Source organism: Protopterus annectens, chromosome 12.part0 (genome assembly GCF_019279795.1).
Source record: "Protopterus annectens isolate FY-2018-M chromosome 12.part0, PAN1.0, whole genome shotgun sequence".
NCBI classification, from domain to species: Eukaryota; Metazoa; Chordata; order Ceratodontiformes; family Protopteridae; genus Protopterus; species Protopterus annectens.
This window is the reverse complement of record NC_056746.1, coordinates 1,543,376,907-1,543,400,593: the sequence shown is the minus strand read 5'-3', so window position 1 is coordinate 1,543,400,593 and position 23,687 is coordinate 1,543,376,907. Positions and strand designations below refer to the sequence as shown.

Below are 23,687 nucleotides of genomic sequence, written 5' to 3'. Positions count from 1 at the left end.
TTTACTGTAGTTTCATTAGCTATCACAGTCTTCAAAAAATATTACTACATTATGTGGTTTGTATACATTAGATTATGATCCCGGATGGGCCTTGTCATATTCTATATGCCAGGTATAGAGAGTTGTATGTGTGGTTGCCAAATGTGGACTTCCCAACTTATAGAATAAGTTACCTTCACAGGTCAAGCAAAGTACTATATTGTCTGCCTTTAGGTGAAGTCTTGATAACTGGATGGTTAGACAAATCTACACTAGGGATATCATGTATGGCTCTGCTTGATATAGGAGGTGGGCACTATTAAATATAAAAGGAATGGCAAAAACTTTCAGGTGTGTCCACGTAAAGGTTCATATGGATAGACCTCTTGTGGTCTCTGTGATGACTTTCCTAGTTTGGTTACTGTGTTACCGCTATGTTATTAATAGTCTATATATCATTGCAGAGTAGGAGCTTGGTGCTTTGCTCCATCTGATGCCAAGTCTCAAGCTAAATGCTGGAGCAGGAATAAAATTTCTGTTTACATCTGATCCCAGGCTGTGCCTCAGCAGCACGGAATATGATCTTTTGCTCCATCTAATGCTAGGCTGTGGCACATTAGTGAGGGAATGTGGTGCTTGCTTACAACAGTTGGTAGTCTATTTCACAGCAGCAGCTGGGGTAGGGGACTTATAGATTGGTCCATTTGTGCCAGGATGTGTGACATATTGGAGGTGTAATGTGATGCATGGTTACATCTATTGCCAGACTATGACACAGCTGCTAGAGTTGTGATAGTTTGCTCCATACGTCTCCAAGATGTGATGCATTAAAGAAAGAAATGTAGTATCTGGTTGTATTTGATGCCAGGCAGTATCAGAGCTGCAAAAACTGTGACAGTTTTGTTCATTTATGTTAGACAGTGACTCATTAGAGCAAGAATGTGATGTATAGTTAAATCAGATGTCAGCCTGTGTCATGGCAGTTAGGAGGAGATAGTGTATTCCATCCGATGTTAGGCTCTGTTGCAGAGAGGCAGATTGGTGATGCCTTTCTTCATCTGTTGTCACACTGTTCTGGAAGGATGTGGGATGCTCAGCTTTTTATCTACCAACAGGCTGCATTACAGCATTTAGCTTAATTCTGCTCACTATATTGCTGAGTCACAGCAAGTCACAGCAAGTCATACGTGGTATCAGGAAAGTATGTCATGGTCCTGGTCTGTACATGATGAGGCAGTTTCACACTGTATAGTATGTTGTCCATTTCTGTCTCTGCCTTTGGTCTGAGATTAAAACATGGTAGGTTACACTGGCTCTGTTTTACACCATTATTGGAGTAGGACGTATACTGTCTGCTGTGTCACATTTTCATACTACATCAATAGTGTGATGATCAAATCTGTATGCTACAGGCTTGCATCAATCAAGGTTGAAATGTAGCTCTGTTTCTGAGGAGCTTGATTGTAGCACACCAGAACTGCCCTGCCCACATGATAGTAAAATGGTGCGATTCCATTTGATCCATGACTCTGCAGTTGATTAGTCACAAACTGGATGGAGTATAATTGCCTGAACTCAGATGGTTGAGACTGAAGGGTACAGACAGTGATTGTGCTGGATAACTGTTTATTCAAGACCTATGTGAGATTCACTGGGCGATTCAATTTTCCCCACAGCTGTGAAATCATGGATTTAGTATTTTAAATTTCAGGGTAGTGGGGGGAGGGGTTCCCAATATAATAATTCAAGGCAGCTTGTCTCCTGAAAACACGTATTTATCTGAGATTTGGGGAAAACGTTTCTTGATCTTTTGATTCAGATGAGACTTTTCAGTCATTCATTAAACATAACATAGAAGAAACCCAACTGTCCCTGTTACAAGATTCTGACCTATCAGGACAGTAACGTTGATATTGTATTCAATAATTTCAGGGACTCTGTCTGTAGATTAGATATGTGAGATCCTTCTGTGTCTCTTTCAGAGTATATATATATATATATATATATATATATATATATATATATATATGTGGGGGGGTACTTACCATCTCTCTCTCTCTCTCTGTCTCTCTCTTTACTTTTGGACTGTGTTACAGCAAATTGTACTATCATGCCTTGCTCTGTTACCAGTGGCTTTTTTACCACCTAACAAGAATGTGATGTGTTCTGCCTATATTAATGCTCTATTGCAATAGAACAGGTGCCTTTTAGTATATTTTGGTTATGACAGAGTAGCATGTTTCCTCTGTGTTGTCTTTTTTGAGCTTGCTTTGCTTTGTACAATAATGAAGCCAGGACCTTTTTCATTTTAGTGAGCAGCGGTGGATTCCTTCTGCTAGGGATAGCATTATTGCTTTGCAGGAAGATCTAGATCAGTGCACAGTTTAAACAACATTCAAGGGCAAACATTATGAAAAGAAAACACTTTTAAAATGTTTTCTTGTAAAAGTGGTTCACTGGGCTCTGTAATTGTAATATCTTTGCTCTCTTAATTAGAATGTGCTGTGCTGTTCCAGTGCACTGCAGTCTCTATTAATAACAGTGACTAAGAGGTTCCTTCTGAGGATAATAAACAAAGAACATGGACTTTTGACGCAGTGGAACTTAAGAAAGAGGCAGTTCTCTTTTTCATGCCATGGTAAAACAGAATGACTTGGGTAACTGGATCAGCAGTGCATTCATTAAGAGGTAGTACAACTATACCACTTTTAACATGTACCATTGTAACAACCCTAAAAGAAACAAAAAGGCCATCAGTTGACCGATTTCTTGCAGTAGCAACAAATGCAGGGGAAAATGGTGCTGAAGATGGCTGGGTCTAGGCATGATCTTTTAATACAATATATTATATGTTTCACTAACATTCTGCCAGCTTCTGGCTATTTGTGGGTTTTATAAGGTTAGCATTCCTAAAAAAATAAAATGATACTAGTATTTTTTCTGTAATTTGTGAAGCTTCCTTTGTTAAGTTTTTAATGGTGATTTTCCAGTGCTGTCTTTCCTTATGAATGACTCTTATTTATTTATTTCATCATAATGTTGTAATAATTGTATGTCCACAATTAATTTTTCCCTTCATAAGCCTACAAGAGGTTTAACTGTCTCCTTTGCTATTTCCCAATCCTCCAACAGACAGCTCACTTTTCTTTTAATATTAGCTGCTGGTGTTAGCTCAGTCACTGAGTCCCCTGCCATAGTATCTAGTACCATCTGCCCATGTGCTTTCAGTTTCTCATCTCTGAGAATATATTTTATATTTAGATAATTATGACTGCAGTTTATAATTCCATATTCTTCAAAATGCTCATTGTAGTCATGTGACTTCCCTACTTTCCATCACGGGATCATGTAACAATATAGAGCATTGCTTCTAGGCCGGTGTTCAGTTGAACTTCTTAGTGTCAGCTGCATATCTACCTTTGACCACGGTAACTGGGTTCACTTTTGTTGTGTTCACTATACCCTGTATGTGATTAGTCCCTGTTCTACTGATCATGCTCACGTTTATGGTTTTAATGGTTCTTACACATGTTCTGAATATTGTCTTTCTCCTTAGTCTCTGTAAAGATCTGCAGACTTTGTAACTGAGTCAAGTTCTTTGCAAATATGTTATCTGATATGAGAAATGAATAGAATTAATTAAAGTTGAACAACACAGATTCTGTTCTGCACACTGACATATTAATAGAAGCCTTTTCTCAAAGCATCATGATAAATCTCTGCATTCTTTTGTAGTCATTGCAAATGTTTAACATTGATGCTTAGCAGCACACATAGATATTAAAGTAGCTAGTCATCTGAGTATTTGTTTCTGTGATTATATGTAACTGCATGATTTAATTTCACTGCTGGCAACAAAAAGGAACTACAGTAAAAATGAACATTTTACTAGTCTAATACGACTGTTGCAAAACCTGGACAGCTTATCTATTTCAACATCAGGGTAAACCTTATGAATCAAGAAGTTGTGTGTTTAAAATGATAACAAAGTTTTTTATGTGGGCTCTGAATCTCAGTGATTCCTAAATATGTCAGAATCTGAGATGTGGTCACAGTACTTACTGCATATAACTGAGACAATAGTGTACATCCTTTTGTGAGTCACCTGGTTAATATTGTAGGAAAGCTCAATGCCCCATCTTGACCTGTGCACAAGCCACGTAAGAGAGAGATGTAAGTGCTTGGGGTATGGATAAACACCTCAGAACTTTCAAATCACAACTAATACAAAATACGTTTGGCAACCTGTACATGCACATACCTCTCAACAGTACAGATTTTTGCAGAATGTCCAGATTTTTGCCTCATATTTTGGTCCATTTTTCATAAAATGGCAAATTAGTGGCAAATCATTAAAGAATTAAGTTAGAAAATAATGACAGACATTTGAGTTTCAGACTTCATACCCCTTAGAAAATTCATGCTAATGCACTACCTGTTATTCTATCAACTTTGTAAGTTTGTAAGAGTTTTTTTGTGTCTTTCGGCTTTTCCTGGTTAGGGGTCGCCATAGCGGAACTCCGGTCTAATGATTGGCAGTAGATTTTTACGTGCCGAGTTGCCATCCCTGACGCACAACCTTCAATGAAGGTACGCCCCTTCATGCATGTCTCCACACAGAAGATGTTCTAGCTGAGAATCGAATGGGACAACGTCTAGCTGTGAGGCGACAACATTACCGCAGCACCACCTCCGCAGTAATATATTAAAAATTGTCCCTATTCTTGGGCCTTTGTACTTCTTTTATTTATGCCTTTGTCCAGATTTATTGCACTAAGAGGTTGAGAGGTATGGTATTTCATAATTGCACTTATAATAAGAAAATGAACCATGGGATAATGAGACAACAAGCCTGTTAAGTGTATATTGCACATCAACTTTAACAAAAAAATGTGTGTGGGGAGGGTTAATTCCCCCAACATTTCTAAACATTCGACTTTTGAGATGGCATAAGCACTGGAGTTAAATGACATGTTCTGTACCCCACAGTCCCATGATCTCACTGATTTCAATGCTAGTCTTTCAACACAAAACAGAAACCAGTTAAAAATAATCAACCTTTCCTGCTTTAAATAAATTCAGTGTGACCATACCCCGGCATCCTATTTTACTTGTCTACCTCTCAAATGGGTACATTTGTTTAACTCATTCCCTCTGAGCTGCTGTTGCCTTATTACAAATGTCAGTATTCATACCAGGAGCATCTCAAAATAGCACCCCCATAGGTTGTACAGTGACTGTGTCCTAGAGGAGAGTCTATCCATTATAGACACAGTACTTTGGTAGTGCTGGAAGTTCTAGGCCTACAGTGTCACTGTTGAGCAAGTTAGACATTAATGACAATCTGCATTTATTAAGTGCTGATTTCTAGTACATTCAGCTGCGCATAACATTTCTAGAGGCTTTAAATAGGGCTTGGCAATAATGCCTCATATGAAATAATTAAATAGGTTACTTATATCTTTCCTCTGGTTTCCAAATATGCCTAGAAATTTATTTAATCCATATATTAGACCATGACAAAATGGAGGTTTAGTATACCTGAATATCGAATCCTATGCCTTAGCATGCATTTTAATGTTGTTATTAATTAATTAGGTGCATTATAATCTTCTAATGGAAAGGAATACATAAAATCATTTTATTTATTTAACATTTCTTGTCTGACTAGGAAAGTCTAATTAGTACAGAGCCTATTTTCAGCAGAGGCCCGGGGAGAAATACTCAGACACATGTCTTTTGGAATGCGGGAGGAAACTGGAGCAAACCCACATGAACAAAGGGAGGACACGTAGACTCCACGCAGAAGGCACATCAGCTGAGAATCAAACCAGAGAACCTCTTGCTGTGAGTTGACAGTATTTACTGCTGCATCATTGCACCACCCAGTATGCAAAGATGAATGCAAACCAACTCCTAAACCTCAAATGTTCTGAGTATTATATAGTTACTTGCATTTTTACATTTTTGCTGTTAAAAAATCAAACTATAAAAATGCTACAGAAAAGTGTTTTAAAATGTTATACATAAATAGCCAATATATATTTTTAACTGAATGTTTGCTATGTCTTCATTTTTTTCTATGTTTGGTTTATTGAGCTCCTAGTGTAACACATCTGTTGATTTGGCTATAAATGGCTTAGTTTATTGTATAATTTATTTAAGAGGAACCACTGTTCTTTCAATTGATAACATCGTACCTAAACATAGCTTAGATTATGACCACCATTACTTGTTCAAAGCATTTGACAGTTTATACTTTTAAAAATACACAGTCATAAAAAACTGGTCCAGTTTTGTTGAATTTAGAATATATCTAGTTTAATGAATAAAATACATTTAATCCAGCTCTACTTTATTATATTACAAGCAAACTCTTATTGGAATTATTTTAACCAAATCAGATATCCAAATTTTAATGAAATATACAAGGCCTTAATTTTAGGTTCAGCCAAAAAGACTACCACCTCCTTGTTTTGGAGAATTTTTTCCTGGAAATATATGCATAAAACATTTCTTATGCTTCAAAAAATTAGGAAAAAAGATAATTGCTGCTGGTAGTGTAACATGATCGGCAGAGTTAATTGGTAACAAATATATTTTATAAATTTAAGTTATCTGAACTGTATTTGTGTTTTAATTGAAATGTTAGCACAAATTTTCAAAATCAAAAATAATTTGTCAATAATGTATTTAAGCTGCAAAAAAATACTGAATGTTGTGAAATACAGTTTTATAAACCAACAGTAGAGGATAGCCATTAAGACATGTTGGTCCCTTAGAAGCCTGTGTTCAGTGCCATTGAAAAGGAATATTCTGTGGTACTGGGAAACACCTTCCGTATTTATAGTAACAGCTGGATGATCAGATCATATGTTGTACTGTGCAGCAAACCCAGAACCTGAGAACTATAACACACACACACACACACACACACACACACACACACACACACACACACACACACACACACACACCCTTTATAGATAGATAAATATATACATAATATACATAGTGCCTTTTGAGGTACAATGTAGAGTGTCACTGCAGCTGTATTTTTACATGTGTGTGTTTGTGTGTGTGTGTGTGTCTGTGTGAAAACATGTAGCTTCATACAATGTTTAGTTATCAAAGAGAACTATATCTTAATGACAGTAAATGTTATATTGCAATACCTGCCACAGTAACAGTCAGACAACGGTTAAAATGGAGGTATTCAGTGATTGCAAATGATGTACAACCTGTACGTTTTAAATTAATTGTACAACAATAACAAGCAAATTGTCTGAAAACAGAAATCATTTATAGCCAAAGGAAATGTAGCTAAAACAATTTCAAAGTGACTTGCCTCCCAAGCATTATATAAAGAATACGAAGATATGAGGAATGAAAGTGGCACTTGTTAGCACATTTATTTAATTTACTAAGAAAAATATTTATGACGTGTAGCAAGTGTTAAAATGTTAAAGAGAGCTTTACAACAACAGCTGTTTGTAGTATAGCAATGCCACAGGAAGTCAGAGGAACTGAGAAGTACTGGAGGTACTGGATTGTCACAACTAATTTATATTTTAATCTTCTGCTTTATTGGACACCCAAAACATATGTAGCACCTCTTAGAATAAACATTTAAGATAGCGATTAAGACTGCAGGATACTGTTATGTGTCGTAAAATTCACTGAATGAAACTAAAAGTAGCTTTATTTTGAATGTCTTGAATCGTATGACATACATAATGCATGCTTCACAATTTGGTATTAGTTCTCCTTAAAGTTTTGAAATAAATTATATCAAGGAAAACACATAATGATCCCATTGTTTCAACACTCTAAACTCTATCACAGATGCAAGATGCGGATGCATAATACACAAAAAAACCTTCACATCTAATTTCTGATGGTATTCCCCCACATTTTTAAAAGTATTCACATTATAAAATTTTGGCCACCTGTTCCTTCAAATCATCTATAAGAATATGTAGAATATTTTCCTTCCACCATGCATGAAATAACCAGAAGCTAAGTTTGTAAGAGTTAGAAGTGAAAGTCTGTAACATTTATTGCCTGAAGCATCAAGGTAGTGAATGTTATTACAGTTTATTGTGAGATATGTATTGCTTTTACCATAGAATACAAATCAGAGAGAAAGACTATAAATGTTATGCTCATCCTATGTATTGTGGTATCTTATCTGGTCAAAACAACAAAATCATGCAAACCAATGGGAAGTATTAATATTTAATGTTGCCATCCAGAAGATATCAGGAGAAAATGTTAAAAACTGTAAATGCCAGTACATTTTTAACATTGTAAATGCAGGAGTGAGTTGAAATTTCTTTCTTTTATTAGAACTTTGGTACAGTGCTGGATGAAGTGTTTGATCTGTTCTGTGCACACAAAGCAGATATGAAATGTGCGGGTGTACGATATATGAAATTATAACATTCATCTTGCTGTCCTAGGATTTACTGTTGTTCTTTCTGTTTGCATATGGTGTATGTATGAGAAAGTCACTTAATGAGACTGTGCTCAGACTGATCGATAAATTAATAAACATGCATCTCTCAAACTTCAGTCCTAAAGAAGATGGTTCTCACAACATTTTCACATTCATCATTTTATATTAAAATGCATTACTGGTTAAGCACCTGAACTTGTCAAGATCATGTTGTGGTCCTGTCTTCAAGCTGTGTACCCAGGAAGTTATTGAAATTCAGTCTTGGTTTCTGTTAAAAAAAAAGTGAAATAGTTTGAAGTCAGTGAGCTCTGAATCTGTCACTTCAAACTGTGAAGTTTGTTCTTTACTTCCAAATAAATGTGAATGTTTTGAACAACTGAAGTGACGTAACATTTGAAGTTCTCAATATCATTTTTATGAAGTTAAGCACTACAAAGTCATGTTATATAACCTCCCTTCTAGAAAGCTACGTTTTACAGTTGTACTTTTTAGTCCATGTTCTCCTAGCCAACAGATTTAGCATTTGTAAAGTGCTTGTTCTCACAGCTGATATCAACACTCATTTATGCTTAAACTTAAAAGTATCATATAAACTTAGATTGTAAATACCACTCGAGTCTGAGGGAAATGTACACCATCAAAATAATATAAACCCAGCTCCCTACTACTAATGTCTTCATGGCTAATATCCAAACATCTCATATAAATGCAATTCAACACTATTCAATTTTTGCATGCCTAACACCCAGATGACCATGCTGAACTATGTCTAGAAACTATTAATAGTCACTAAAATATGCTCCATTACTAGATACTCACCACTTCATCATATTAGTCAACAATCAGACTGTATTGAATAAAAATATTATTCCTAATTGTTACAGTGGGTGGCAGTTTTTTTGTGGGGTAGCAAATATCATGATACTTCATTTATTTGGGTTTATCAATAAACAAATTTTAGGAACCAGTTGCAGATCATGGCAAAGCTTGTTTGATGTTTGTTCTTAGGAACAGATGAACCATTGCCAGATTCTATCAGTAGGAAGTAGTCTGTGTACATGTCATTATCTAAAGAGCAGTTGTCATAGGCAACATCATCAAAAACCAGGGGAAAAGAAAAGAGGACAAAGCCCTAACTATTGTGCAATGCCAATATTGTGTGCTTGTGAGTTAGGGAGAGAGAGTTGTTAGAATATCCTTGAACGTATCTGCCTTTTAAGTAGCTATACGTCCGGGGTACTGGTTTATCTTTGAAGTTAAATATGCAGAGTTTGCTCAGTAGAAGTGCATAGATATGTGGTTCTTGTCTTGTATGTCAATAAGCAGTCCGGTGCTAATAAAAGCATCCTTCATATTACAATATGTAGTCCTGGTTGCAGTATATAATGGGGTGATTTGTACTGAACTGATTTCAAAAGCTATGTTAATATTACTGGTCACACAGCAGGCTGTAGAGTATTTTCAGATATTCTGGAGAGATGGCATAGATATGAGATGGGATTAATGTCTTTTCAGTTTTCTGAGAAGGGAATTGTTGACAGAGGAATTATACTGGAGTGTCGGAAGGCCTTAGAGGATTTACTTGTAGTTAAAAAGAGATTGTAGGTGTATGTGAGAGGATTGGCTTTGTACTCTGCTGGCATCTTTTGGAAGAAATGGTGTAGTTTGCTAAATTTTGCCCCTGATGATTTAATAGATTTAAATGTAATCTCTTAGTTTCCTTAATAGTTATTTCCTTAAAGTAGAAGGGAGATGAATGATGCCAGTGGATAGAGTTTGTGCAGCATTAGGAGCTGGTAAATGCCAATAGGATGGTGGTTGAACTGTTATCTGTTATGCTGTCAATGGGTGTTAGAAGGTAAGGATTACTTTTTGAGGCTCAGTTCCTGTTAGTAAACATGTTTGTTGTAGCATGGCTGGAGTCAGGAACTATTCCTGACAGCTTTATTATTTCTTCCCAGAATTAATCTGGGATGGTGGAGAGAGTTTCGCATTAGATAGGTGGCTTTAGCTGAGTTGGTAACCATTCTGCTTTTCTTTCCATGCTTTAGGTATGCTTGATGGAGGTCAGGTGTTGTGCTTCTAGCACTTCTAGGCATTGTCATTTTGGGGGCACAGCATGTTTTAGTTCTCTATTAATGTACAAGCAAGTCTGTCCTCTGAGCTTCCAGTGAGTGCAAGGAATACTGTGTACTGAGAAGAGGGAACTGACTGAGAAAGTATTTCACAACTGCATCAGGATTTGTACGGTTATACAGAGGTGCCTAGTTCATCGGAATCAAATGAGAGCTTAATGTTTCTTTCTTGGATACAGAAAATGACCTAACTGTTGTTATTTGTGTGGGTAATTTCTGGGTTTTGAATGACCAAGCAGAGGCTACAGGGGATCACTAATGGTTAAGCAGTGTGTTTACTTGCCAGCATATATGGGTCCTGTTAGGTTATTTATTTATTTAACATTTGTTTTCCAGGGTAGAGTGCTGATCTCAAGTGACCAGTTTTATTCTCAACCTGAGAATACAAGGAAAGTCACGATTACAATTAATAAAAGACAACAGATGTATAATGAAAATAAACATCTGTAAAATATCATTATTGGCAAAGGAAAATGTGACCAATATGTAGACTTGTAATATACATTAGCTATAATATATAAAAAAACTCACCCATACAAAGTGAGATGTCTGCGTGATAATTACAGCTTTATGTTACCTAAGTGGGATTGATAGGCTAGTTGAGTGGAGTGAAGTATGGTAGAGTTTGTGAGTAACTCAAAACAGAAATTATATTAGGCAAAATATTATATGAGTGAGAAGTGAAGATTGGATCAATAGAACCTGTCATATGAGGGACATTAAGACTGTTATTAGTAAGACAAAGAAAGACTGAAGTAGTTCAGGTCAGTTGATATGGTTGGATGGGAAGCAAATACATTTGGTTGATGAGAGCAGTTGATTTTTTAGTCCAGTCCTAAACGTTGGTAAAGATGAGATGTCTTTTATTTCTGGGGGAAACACTTTCTCAGGGTTTTAGACCTATTATAGAGAAGCACTGATTTGTACAATAGAGTTTAGATTTCTTTTTTTTTTTGGAGGTGGTGTAGTATGGGGCTTTAACAGGAAGGTTATTTGTTTATCTTTGCCTTGGCCTGTATTGGGAAGATTAAGTTGGGTTCAACTGCTTTCTGATTGGGCTCATAATGTCTGTTTTCCATATTTTTGGCATGCTATTTTGTGTTAGAATGGAACTGAAGATGTGTGTGTGTGTGTGTGTGTGTGTGTGTGTGTGTGTGTGTGTGTGTGTGTGTGTGTGTGTGTGTGTGTGTGTGTGTGTGCGTGTGTGTATCAATAAACTAATCTTACAGATATCATCACATTCTTCACTTGCTGTCTTAACTTTTAGAGTTGAAACTAATCATGTCAATATAAAAGGTTTCAGAAACCCACTCTAGAAAGTACATTTCATCTGTCAAGTAGGCACATCTAACATGATAAAGCGAATATCAGTTCCCATGGAAACTGCTGCAACTTAACCATGACCTGTATGGTGCAACAAAATCCATGTCCCAAGATTCATACTCTCTAACTTCAGATTCAGATCTGGAAACTCCAGAATTAGTAAATTCTCACAACTAATGACTCCAGCAGCATCACTGAGTAAACATTCTTCTTCAAATGAATTGCTACAACAATTTAACAACTATCTGACAAAAAGGATATTATAGGTTCATAGTTCATTGGCAAAACTAGGCAAGCTGCCCTTGTGGGCCATTTTAAGCCAAGCCACATTCCCTTTTTGTGATTGAAATAACCTATCCCATATTCTTATGGACTGATCCTACCCATCTCATGGCTGATAATCATATGCTGTCCCTAATGAGAATAACATATCATGCTGTGGATAATTTTAGGGGATCCAGGCTAGGGATAAAGCTTTTAGGATCAGCCTCTGTCCATTAGTAGTACAGGGGGTAGTCCTGGGGTACATTTTATGTTTCCTATCCATGGATGTAATTTACCTGAATATGGGCAGGAATTAACTTTTCTTTATGTGAATGAGGAGTCTGTTCCACAGCAGTGGTATACTCTGTGAGATATACCTGCCCCTCTCTTGCAGAAGAGGTTTAGATCAACAGATCAAGTATTTCTGATGCCACTTGACTTGCTGATGTGCAGCAAATCCATCAATAATGGGTTGCAGGATGCTTTGTATGCTAGATACAAGTCATCGCTTCACAGTCTGTACAATACCAAGTATCATGACAGGGCTTTGATTCGGTCCATGTAGGACATGTTATATAGGCCATGTATTTTTGTAGTAAGTTATCTCCATGGGCATTCCAGTTGTTGCATGCTGTATCTTGTCAGCTCAGTGACAGTGACACCAGCATGGAATGCTATGGAGGTCTTGTGTTTGAATTCCAAATGAGACCTAATGTTTTCCTTTTTTACTTCTAATTATAGATATCTAAAATATCTCACAAATTCCTGCAAAATGTTGTAATATAATTGCACTTATTAGTAAAGTGATATTATTACAAGTAAATATTCACATTAAATTAAATATTAGAAATATTACAGACATTATATTATATCATTAGCATCAAATTACTCCAATTAAATTGAAAACTGTAAAAAAAAAGAAGTCACCTCTGTTCTGTAAGTTTTATATACTCTACTGCCCAAATGCATATGGATAATATGTCCTTATTCCATATAGTCAAGCTGTTCCACAAAAGCAAAATAACACGACTAGTAAAAGTTGATAGAGCTAGACACCCCCCAAAATAGTTATCCAGTTCAGATACTTTATTGTCTAAAAGAAATTCACTTGTAATACTATACATAAATTAACAACAACGAAAAATCACAAAATGGAATCCACAAACACATTTAGTTGCTACAGGTGGACTGCATTTGTAAGAATATGAAAGGTACATGTCTTTAAGTATTGCATCAGAAACAAGTAGCTTCATATTTTCAGCATAAGAGGCTCTCACTGATTATAGTGAACTAATTCTGAAAGATCTTTAATTCTAAAAGCTAGAAGTCACCTTTCCTTAAAGAAGAGTAGCTCATATTAGCAAAAATATGTGTGTGTGTGTGTGTGTGTGTGTGTGTGTGTGTGTGTGTGTGTGTGTGTGTACATGTGCACACACACACACACACATATATATATATATATATATAAATGTGTGTATTTATACATATGTGTGTATAAGAAATGAACACACACACACACACACACACACACACACACACACACACACACACACACACACACACACACACACACACACACACACACACACACACACTAATATGTTTATGTTAGCATATAATTAACGAAATCAAGCTAGGCCCTAATGATTTATAATTTGCTAATATAGCCTTGGGACAGGCTCTCTTAATGGGAGAAGGACTCTCAAGAGCTGTGCTAGATTACAGCTCTCTGAAATTAACTGTATTCATAGCTTCACCAATACTTCAGACAATAACAAATCTATCTTACCTAATTAGAGGTGTCTTTTGGGATTCTTACTAGTTTTGGAATTCAGAAAGGTAGGGTTATTTGGAAAAGAAGTGCAAATGGTTCTAATACATTTGTCCAAACTCAAATAGCACTCCTGTGGTGTAAGCACAGTTTCAGTGCTTCTGTTTCCAGTTATTTGTAAAGGACACCGACTTACATAGAGCTGTCAAGCTATTGGCTGATCTCGGTACTGTAATGCATGGCTGACATGCAGTAAGAAGTTTTAATGAAGTACAAATGTCTGGTTGTCTAAGATATGAAATGCTTTCCCTTATTTTTTTAAGAATAGTATCACTGAAGCTTCAGACAGTCAAACAGTTGAAGGTTCAACTCAATGCCACAGCAAGCCTCCCTACATCTCATATGTGAAGGCTTCATACTTCCACACCCCATAATGTGTGTGTGTGTGTGTGTGTGTGTATTTATGATTTACAGTTACAAGTTCAAGACTCAGAAACTTGACCAGAGCAAGTCCAAACTTAGAATAATGACATTCAGAATGCAGAAAATCAGCAATTCTGAATATTCAATTTTCCTCACTTCCAGACCCATGTTAATGTTTGTTTCTGGGTCTGGTAGTCTGTTTTGGGATTTGAAGGTTTGGTAAGTATTGTATATTTTATTCCATCAAGTCAATAAAAGAGATGAACTTGAGCAGTTATATGAGTGTGTGTAGTCATTTTAAGAAGGCAGTATGGATACAGCTATACATGTCCACTGCAAAGACCAACACATGTATAAATCTATTGACCATTTGAAAAGGCACTATTGAATGGAATTGTAGCACATCTCTGAAATGTATATATCCCAAATAATTAGCTGTTCAATAAACAGGAAGGTTGTAGAGGTTAACAAGAACAAATATCCAGTAATATGTGCAACATCACCTGTATATCGAATAATGATGCTCGACTCCCATTGTCATGTTTGCCTTTTCCTGCTGTCCATATTATACCACATGAATTAGAACATACATATTCTGTGTATCCATTTTACTTTACTTTGTTTTTGATTGAATTACTATATTCCATTCTTTTTTTAAAACAGCTTTACTGAGATAAATATTGTCAAATAAACATAAACTAGGATATGTACATTTTTCAAAATGAGTGACATAACAAAATGAGAAAAACAAAGAAATAAACAAAGATTTTAAACTATATACAATGACATTCTCCACAAGAATCAAATATTAATAAACAAGTGCATTAAAATAAGAAGATTATAAAATAATTTGCATTACTTGTTCAATAAATCATATACTTTTTTCCACATATTAGATGAATTAGTATTCCTAGAAGATTTTGCAGTATTGGTCAAAATTTCTAAGTTACAGACTTCAAGAAGTACATTTTTGAATTCAGTTACTGAGGGTGAAGTATGAGACTTTCAATTTCTTGTAATGATTTTTCTGGCAATGGATAGAATTGTCCAAATCAGAGGATGATTAGATTCTCTGATACAGTTAGGGACAGGTGTGTTAAATATAACTAGTGATTTAGAAAGATAAAAATTATCTGTAAAAATAGCTTGTAAAAAGGAATTAACATATGTCCAAAATTTATTTAATTCTATACAGTCAAACATCATGTGTGCCCAGTCTGCATTAACAACTTTGTTACATCTGCAACAATTGGTATCTTTTTTATTAAATTTACATAAAGAAAATGGGTTAATAAAAGATCTATGCATATATCTCCATGTAAAAATTTTCCATTAAGTGACGAAGTGGTTACACTTGCTGACTGTAAGATATTTATTTTGTCAGAATCTGTAGGGGGATAATTATTAATTAAAGTAAAATAGTTCCAATAACTTTCTGAAGGGTTATCTAAATCAAATTTGATTGCTTTATATAAATGAGATAAAATATTTTTAGATGTAGAATTATGTTGTAAAGCTATTATCATAAATTGAAATAATTTAGGTATTGTATTTTTTGTTGATAAAGACATATAATCCATTTTGTTTAGAACATATTTCCTAGCTTCCTGTAAATTAAAACAGTGAGTGAGAAGGTCACTGAAAAACCAATCAGTAAAAACAAAATGAAAACTCCAGCAAAGCTAGAACTTCCACTGAGTGACCTCCCAAACCTCTTGTATCAGAGGCACATGGGATATATGCAGATGAGCCTTATGAACATCAGGTGTTTCAGCTAATTGGCAATTCTGAATGCTCATGACTTGTTTCTTCGTTTTATTGGACAATTTCAGGCCAATAAAGCCAAACCCTACTAGCTGTGGATATGCATATTTCGGACTTGTTATGACTTCATCAGCACAAGCAGAGTATTAGCTTCCTGTAAATCTAACCAAGAGAAATAACCATATTCATATTGATTTTTTATTATGTTTCTAGTTTTAAGATCATTCTTAGTCATCAATTGAAACCAAAATATTAGGTTTTTCAGTTGAAAAGAAAGCATTTTATTATAATCAGATGAAAAGATGACACATTGTCTGAAAGCTATAGGAAAAATAATATATATCCACTCTTTATAAATATTGAATTTATAAATATAATTTCTAAAGGATTTCAGAAGAAGAATTATATAATTGGAGTTAATTTTTTGAGAGGAATAAGATAAGAAATATTCTTTTAGAACCCAAAATAAAGGAGTTACTTAGTACAGTTAACTTCTGAAGTTTGTTGTTATTTATAGAATTACTAATTAAGATTTCTAGTGCATTTTTCCAGTTTGCCGTATAATTATTATCTGTAAGTTGGTAAATAGTTTTGGCCATTGAGGAAACCAAATAGATTTCCAAATTAGGCATAGCTATACCACCTTTTCCCATTTTTTCATATGATTAGATAGAGCTATCCTGGGTTTAATCGGGGACCATAAAAATTTGTGTATCAAGGAATTAAATGTTTTAATAATCTGATTAGGAGGAGATAATGAGATGGATTGTATAATATATAAAATTTTAGGTAATAAAATCATCTTTATTATTAAAAGTTTTTCATCCATGGAGAAATTAATTTTTATTCCATTTTTTAATACAATTTTCTATTGCCAATAAACTCTTGTTATAGTTTATTTTAATGATATATTTTATGTTTTTGTAATTATAATACCTAAATAAAGTAGTTCATCAGATTTTGCCAGATATTTACTATAAACCACTTGTATTTCAAATTTGTTATGACCAATTAATACGATTTGAGTTTTATCATCGTTGAACAGTAAACCAGATTTCTTTTGAAAAAGTTCAATATTACTAAAGAGAGCATGAATAGATGAATCATTATCACCAAGGGTAATAAGAATGTCATCTGCGAACATTTTGTATTTTGGAAGATTTATTGGAATTTAATTTAAATCCTTGAATATTTTCATTATCTCTTATCAAATTGGCCCATGGTTCCATAATAAGGGTACATGATAAGGGAGATAAGGGGCCACCTGCTTTGTTCCTTTAGAAATAGGGATTTTTGGGAAATATTAGTACCTATTTTAATATATGATTGACAATCCTGATATAATTGAGTGATTAGATTTATAAATCTCTTTGTAAAGTTTAATTCTTCCAGTAATATAAATAAATAGTCCCAATTAACTGAATCAAATGCACAATTTATATCTAAACTAATTAGTGTTAGATTATTATTTAAGTATTTGACTGATTCTATTAGAGTTAATGTTCTTTTAATGTCATCATAAGTATTTCTATTAATTATGAATCCCATTTGGTCATCTTCAACTAAGATTGGTACAAATTTTTTTAGTCTATCTTCAATTATTGACATAAGCATTTTATAATCAATATTTAGCAAAGAAATAGGTCTATAGGATGAACATTTAACTGGATCTTTGTTAGGTTGAAGAATGGGAGAGATAAAAGTATACTTCCAAGAAGGGGGAATTAACTTATTATTTTGGGATAAATTATATACTTTATGAAGTAATTTTATAGCATCGGTTTGTAAAATTTTATATATTTCTGGGACAATTCCATCATTTCCTGGGCCTTTATTGAATTTTAAAAATTTAATCTGGGTTTGACTGTCTTTATAAAGGAAAAAGGTTTAATTATAGAATTAGCTTGTTCATTTGTTAGTCTTTTTTAGTAACTCTATTGATAACAGTTTTAATCTCTTGATTAGAATCTATTATTTTTGATTGTTGATTAATATTAATAAAAAATTCTCTGAATTCAGATAGAATGTTTTGTATGTCTGAAAATCTTTTTCTTTGTAGGGGAAACCATTAATTTATATGATTCATTTTATTTAATCTTTTGGTTTTGTTAGCTAATAAATTTAATGATTTGGGATTTGTGGACAATTAAAAATATATATTTCTCTAATATAATCATGTTTTTATGGTTTAGGATTTCAATATATTTATTATTCAAATAATTTATTTCATTTTTCTTATCCTTATTATTTAGAACTGGCTCTTGATTATGTTTCAATGAATCTAATTTAAGTTGAATCTCCAATAACTGTTTATCCCAACTTTTCCTTTTTATATGATACCAGTTAATACTTCTCCCATATAAAAAAAACTTTTAGGGCATCCCACACAAAAATGTCTGAGGCATTATTATTATTATTATTATTTAGTTCTATAAAATGTTGTGTCTCCAAAGTTAAGAATTCTTCAAAATCTTTCAGTTTTGTGATATAAGCAGGTATTCTTCTTATCTGTTTATTGTAATTGGAATTAACTGAAATTTCAAATATTATTGAATTATGATCTGATATTGGGCAGAAATAACCTTGGTGTTAACTAGAGAGCCTAATAAGTCATTAGAAAATAAGACTCTATCGATTTTTGAATAGGTGTTCTGTCTATGAGAGAAAAAAAGTATAGTTTAAAAAATCAGAATCTGCAAAGGAATGAATATCCTTCAGATTATATGATTCTAGAAACATTTTTAATGATTTGGCTGAAGCTGTAATCCTTATTTTATTTAAAGATATTGATTCTTTATTATCCAAAATGCAATTAAACTTCCCCGCTATTATTATTAAGGACCCCTTGGAATGTTGTACTATGAGATCCAGATGTTGTTTTACTGTATTGATATCTATTCTTGGTATCCAATATAAATTCAGTATACATTTTCTTATTAAATTTAACCGTGACAAGACAAAACATTCCTTTATTATCTTTATATGTATTGGTAATCTTTGGGCAAGGTAAAGTATTATTCCATAGAATTGCTACCCCTCTTTTCTTCTGAAGATGTTCTGAACTAATTAATGTTGAATAAGATTTAGTATCTAATCTAAACATATCTTCTGATTTCAAATGAGTTTCTTGTAAGAAAATTAATTGGGATTTGTGTAATTTAAGATATTTGAATAAACTTCCCCTCTTATTTGAGTTATTTAATTCATTAACATTAATAGAAATACTTTTAATGACGTCATAAGAAGTACAATTTGTGAAAAGGGTGTATGTTGACCAAAAGCATATCAAATAGTTAAGTATTAAAAGAATACGAAGGAAAAGTTTATATTGAATACATAGTAATAGATATGAAAAATATGAGCGTATTACTATAGTATAACTTTGTGTTGTGACGAATGTCGAAAAAAACTGTAACAAACTTTTAAAACATAAACTAGCAACATCAAATTCCCCCATAACCTTCTTGGAATAAAATACTCCTAATCCAAGTGACATATAATCACTCAGATTAACCCCTCGTAAAGTAGCAACCTCTGATCAGCATCTGTCTAAGAGAAAATTTCCCGATCACGGTAAATCAGTCTTAGCTTCTATAGAAAATCAAAATATCTAATAATTTTAAATTAATAACAAAAACATGCATAAAGCAAATATGATACAGTATTTAACAAGAATCAGTTTGTAGTATAGTAGCATTAATTAATTAGTATTAACATAAGTTAATCGTCCTGTTTCAATAACATTTAAGTGAAGAAAACTTCTAACTCTAAAAAGATTTTATACATATATCAATCATCATTCTATTATGTAGTTACTATTTATCCATGAAAAAATGACATTGACTATCCTAGAAGTGAATTTAAGTTCTATTAGTCTCACTATGAATCTAGATATTGAAGACAAATAACCATAACATATACTTGATATGATTACAAATAACAAAGATAGTAAAGCATTTTATAAATAATATCTTTTCATATATAAGTAAAGAATTGATACATTATATATATAACTAAATCATAAAAACAAGTAAATTAATATTCTAAAACTCTCATATTTTCTTAATATGATACTCTAAAGAAATAAAAGAAGTTATAATTAATGATCTACTAGTGAAGGTATGGATTATTCTCATTTGTAATAACTTAAATTTATTTACTTTAATTGTATTCATGCATTAATAAAGATTTTGTAATAATAAATGAGGTGTTAATAAAAGTTATTTCTAATTGATTGTTCAAAATATAAGGAATAAATTAGTTTTCATCTGTAACATAAATATTTTATTGACAATGTTGATTAGACCATTCCAAACCACCAATTCAATATGCTTATTCTTTTCTTTATTTATTTTAGTCACAGAATATTGTCTAGATTTTGAATTTATAATCATCATCATTCTATTTAACTATGTTCATCCAGACCCTAGTAATGTTATCAAACCTATTAAGTTGCTGAGAAAAAGTATTATTTTGCTGCTTATTAAAATAATTAAACAGACTATTAAATATATATGCAAACCAGTGACAATAATTGGCACTTATGTATCATCACACCAACATTCCTACTTCAGAAGCATCTCATTTCAAATCCATTCATTTGTCAACAAAAAATACTGAAACTATCTAGACACGAGTGTGTCATTAAATTGATATTTTTCTGAGACCATGAGAATTTCTGCACATATTATATTTGTAATTGTCTTCAAAATAGTTGTGTGTTTTAATGTTAGTGTCTTATTACAAATTTTCCCACGTGAATTTCTTTCCATCACTACAGCAAAGATCCTTAGTCTGTATTACTTTGAGAATAAACAAATTGCACATATCTTCAGAGTAGTAATGGCATGACCACTAAGATATATTTTTACTGGGAATTGTATTGAATGTGGCACAGAATTGCAGCTCCTATTTATAATGGCTTACTCTTCACCTGTATTTGCATATATAAAAATCACTTCAATATGCCTCCTAAAAACTGTGCCATTTCAAATAATCAGATTGTAACATTATTTGTGACATTTTCAAGGTAAGAACTACCACCAACCTATGTAGAGAGGTCTGAATAATACTATACCTTTTCGGTACCCCTCCGTTAAACCCCCACCACTCAGCGGCTGTGCAAGCAATGAAATGCCTGCCAGATGGTAGGGAGTCAAAACTGAGATGCAGCACAAGAACTGAGAAAAGCATCTGGACTTTTCCAGCTGAAAAGCACCATGAACAGTTTGAAGCTTACTATTATCTAGTCTTTCCTGTGAGTCAGTCAAGAAACCAGCACAACCCCATCAAAATGATTGGAGTCATACCGCAGGTAAGGAATTTAGAATGCTGCAGAAAGGAGAACAGGATGTGGCAATTCGTTAAACTGTAGAGCCGCTGAGGCACTCGCCACTATTCTTCAACAATAAAGTCCATTAGGATGGAAAACACCAACCTGGGAAGCAGGGGAGCACATTCCTCAAAACAGAACTGTGCCAGTAAAAAAGGCCTCCCGCTCTTGGGCTCCACAGCCCCTCCATTGATCAGAAAAGGAGCAAAAGAGTCAGTGCGCTGTCCAGACCCACCTCCATCACATTTAAGGCTATCACACAGTCCATGAAGCAGAGTACTTTTCCTGTGTACAGTTATTCTAGAGAGCAATGGCACACACATACGAAGCACAACAGATGTCCCCAAACACCCAAGCAAGAAATGTGTCCAAATGCCTTTCAATATATACCCTCCATACATCTGTGCTGCACCTCCACCTCTGCATATACCACATGGATTGCGAAAAAACAAGCATGGCTGAGTCACCTGCAGTGATCAGCAGCATTCTGGAAAAGGGAGAACAACTCCGAAAACCCTCAATTAGTCAGTTTATTAACAAAAAAACTAGATCATCTGTCAGCATTGGTTTGCCCAAGAGAAATGGACAATGTGATAACAACCAACAATAGAGATGAATGCAGGGTGCCTTCATCTCAGACTTATGAAAATCATACCTCTCAAGAAATGAATACACGAGCTATGACACAAGGTATGGAAAATGGACATGAATCAGTTACTAATGCACTTACTTTAAGTGAATGGTTAAATGTACCAACTTCCCTGCAAACAGAAAATATATTAAATACAAGTAATTTAGGCAGCTCTTCTTCAATGGATATGATAGCCAACAATTTAGATATCCTTGACTACAAATCTTTGAAGATGAAAAAACTTCAACTAGAAATTTCATATTTTCAAGAGTGTTTAAGGAGACAACAAGTACCTAAAGGACTTCGAATCTGGCATTACCCAACTGGGTTAGTGAGAAATTCCCCCTTTCATTTGGACTTAATAAAATTGTTTGATAAGCAAGGACTTGAACTGTTGCAAATGTTAATAAAGCACTATCAGCTTATGGTTGAATCATTTGTAAGGGAAATAAACATTATTGATGCACAAATTAAAAACAACCAAGACTTTGGAAGATACATATATGAGTATTTACGTATTTTTTCTAGCACTGACAGTCAAATTTTGAAATGTAAAGCAACTAAAAATAAAAAAGTAGAATGTGATAGTATAAAATATAGTAATGGTTCGGCGTATCCACCCCCACCATTGTTTCAACAGTGGAGCAACCGAGGTGATGTAGATATAAACAACTCAAATCCTAGTAACGGGTTTTCTGAAGATGACAAAAACAGTGATGATGTAGAAGGCAATGTAACATACGCTACAGTGGTTCAACAACCCTCAAATGGACCTGGAGTGTTAAGGCGAAGCGAACGTATCCAGAACCAAAGGAACAGCCCTCAATGGAAACAACAGAATAATGGTAATTCTGTCACTTCAAATTAACAGCATCCTGCAAATTCAAGTAACCAGAACAGTAATCAATGGGATTTTCACCAAAGGGGTTACAACAGGAGATACAATTATCAGAATCGACGACAACATCAGAAATAGCCGAAACACTAGGTATTCCACCTACTATAATTGAGACTGAATTGGAAGGTGAGGAACATGTTAAAATAATGACAAATGCTATGCATGACTTTAACATATATAATTATGCAGACTTTGAAACTGACTGCCAGCTAGCTGGCATTTGTTCCAACTTGCCAAGGAGACATTGCAAATGCATTAATTGACTTAAAGATTTTTACAAGGAAGGTTAATTTTAAATTAATCTTCCATCAAAATGAAAATGTAAGTGAATTTGTCGTTCCAAGCACTTATAATCCACCTTTAGCTACTATTATTTCCACATTTGATAAAATATGTGAATTAGTCATTAGAAATGTATTCACTCATGATGGAATGGGACAGAATAGGTATAAAAATATGTCTACCTTAGAATATGATTTAATAAACTATTTGAAATTCAGTGGGGTAAGGGTTATGAAACCTGACAAGGGAAGTGGTTTGGTATTCATGGAAAAAGTGATTATGTAAGATAAATGGCATTGATGTTAAGTGATGAAAGTAATTATGAATTGATTTCACTGAATCAGTTAAATATTGCCTATAATAGAATTAAAATGTATACTAGTGATTTATTTATTGAAGGTAGAATTGATTTGAAAGTACATAACTA

The 23,687-nt window shown here is 33.8% G+C and overlaps 1 long non-coding RNA gene across 1 annotated transcript in view; it reads right to left on the bottom strand.

Annotated features, from left to right (window-relative positions):
- Positions 1 to 8,634: 8,634 nt before the first annotated feature.
- LOC122817393 overlaps positions 8,635 to 23,687 on the bottom strand; it is a 55,709-nt gene continuing 40,656 nt past the window's right edge. The window contains exon 3 of the long non-coding RNA XR_006367233.1: positions 8,635 to 8,705. This is a non-coding gene — a long non-coding RNA (uncharacterized LOC122817393). The remainder of the gene's footprint in view (positions 8,706 to 23,687) is intronic.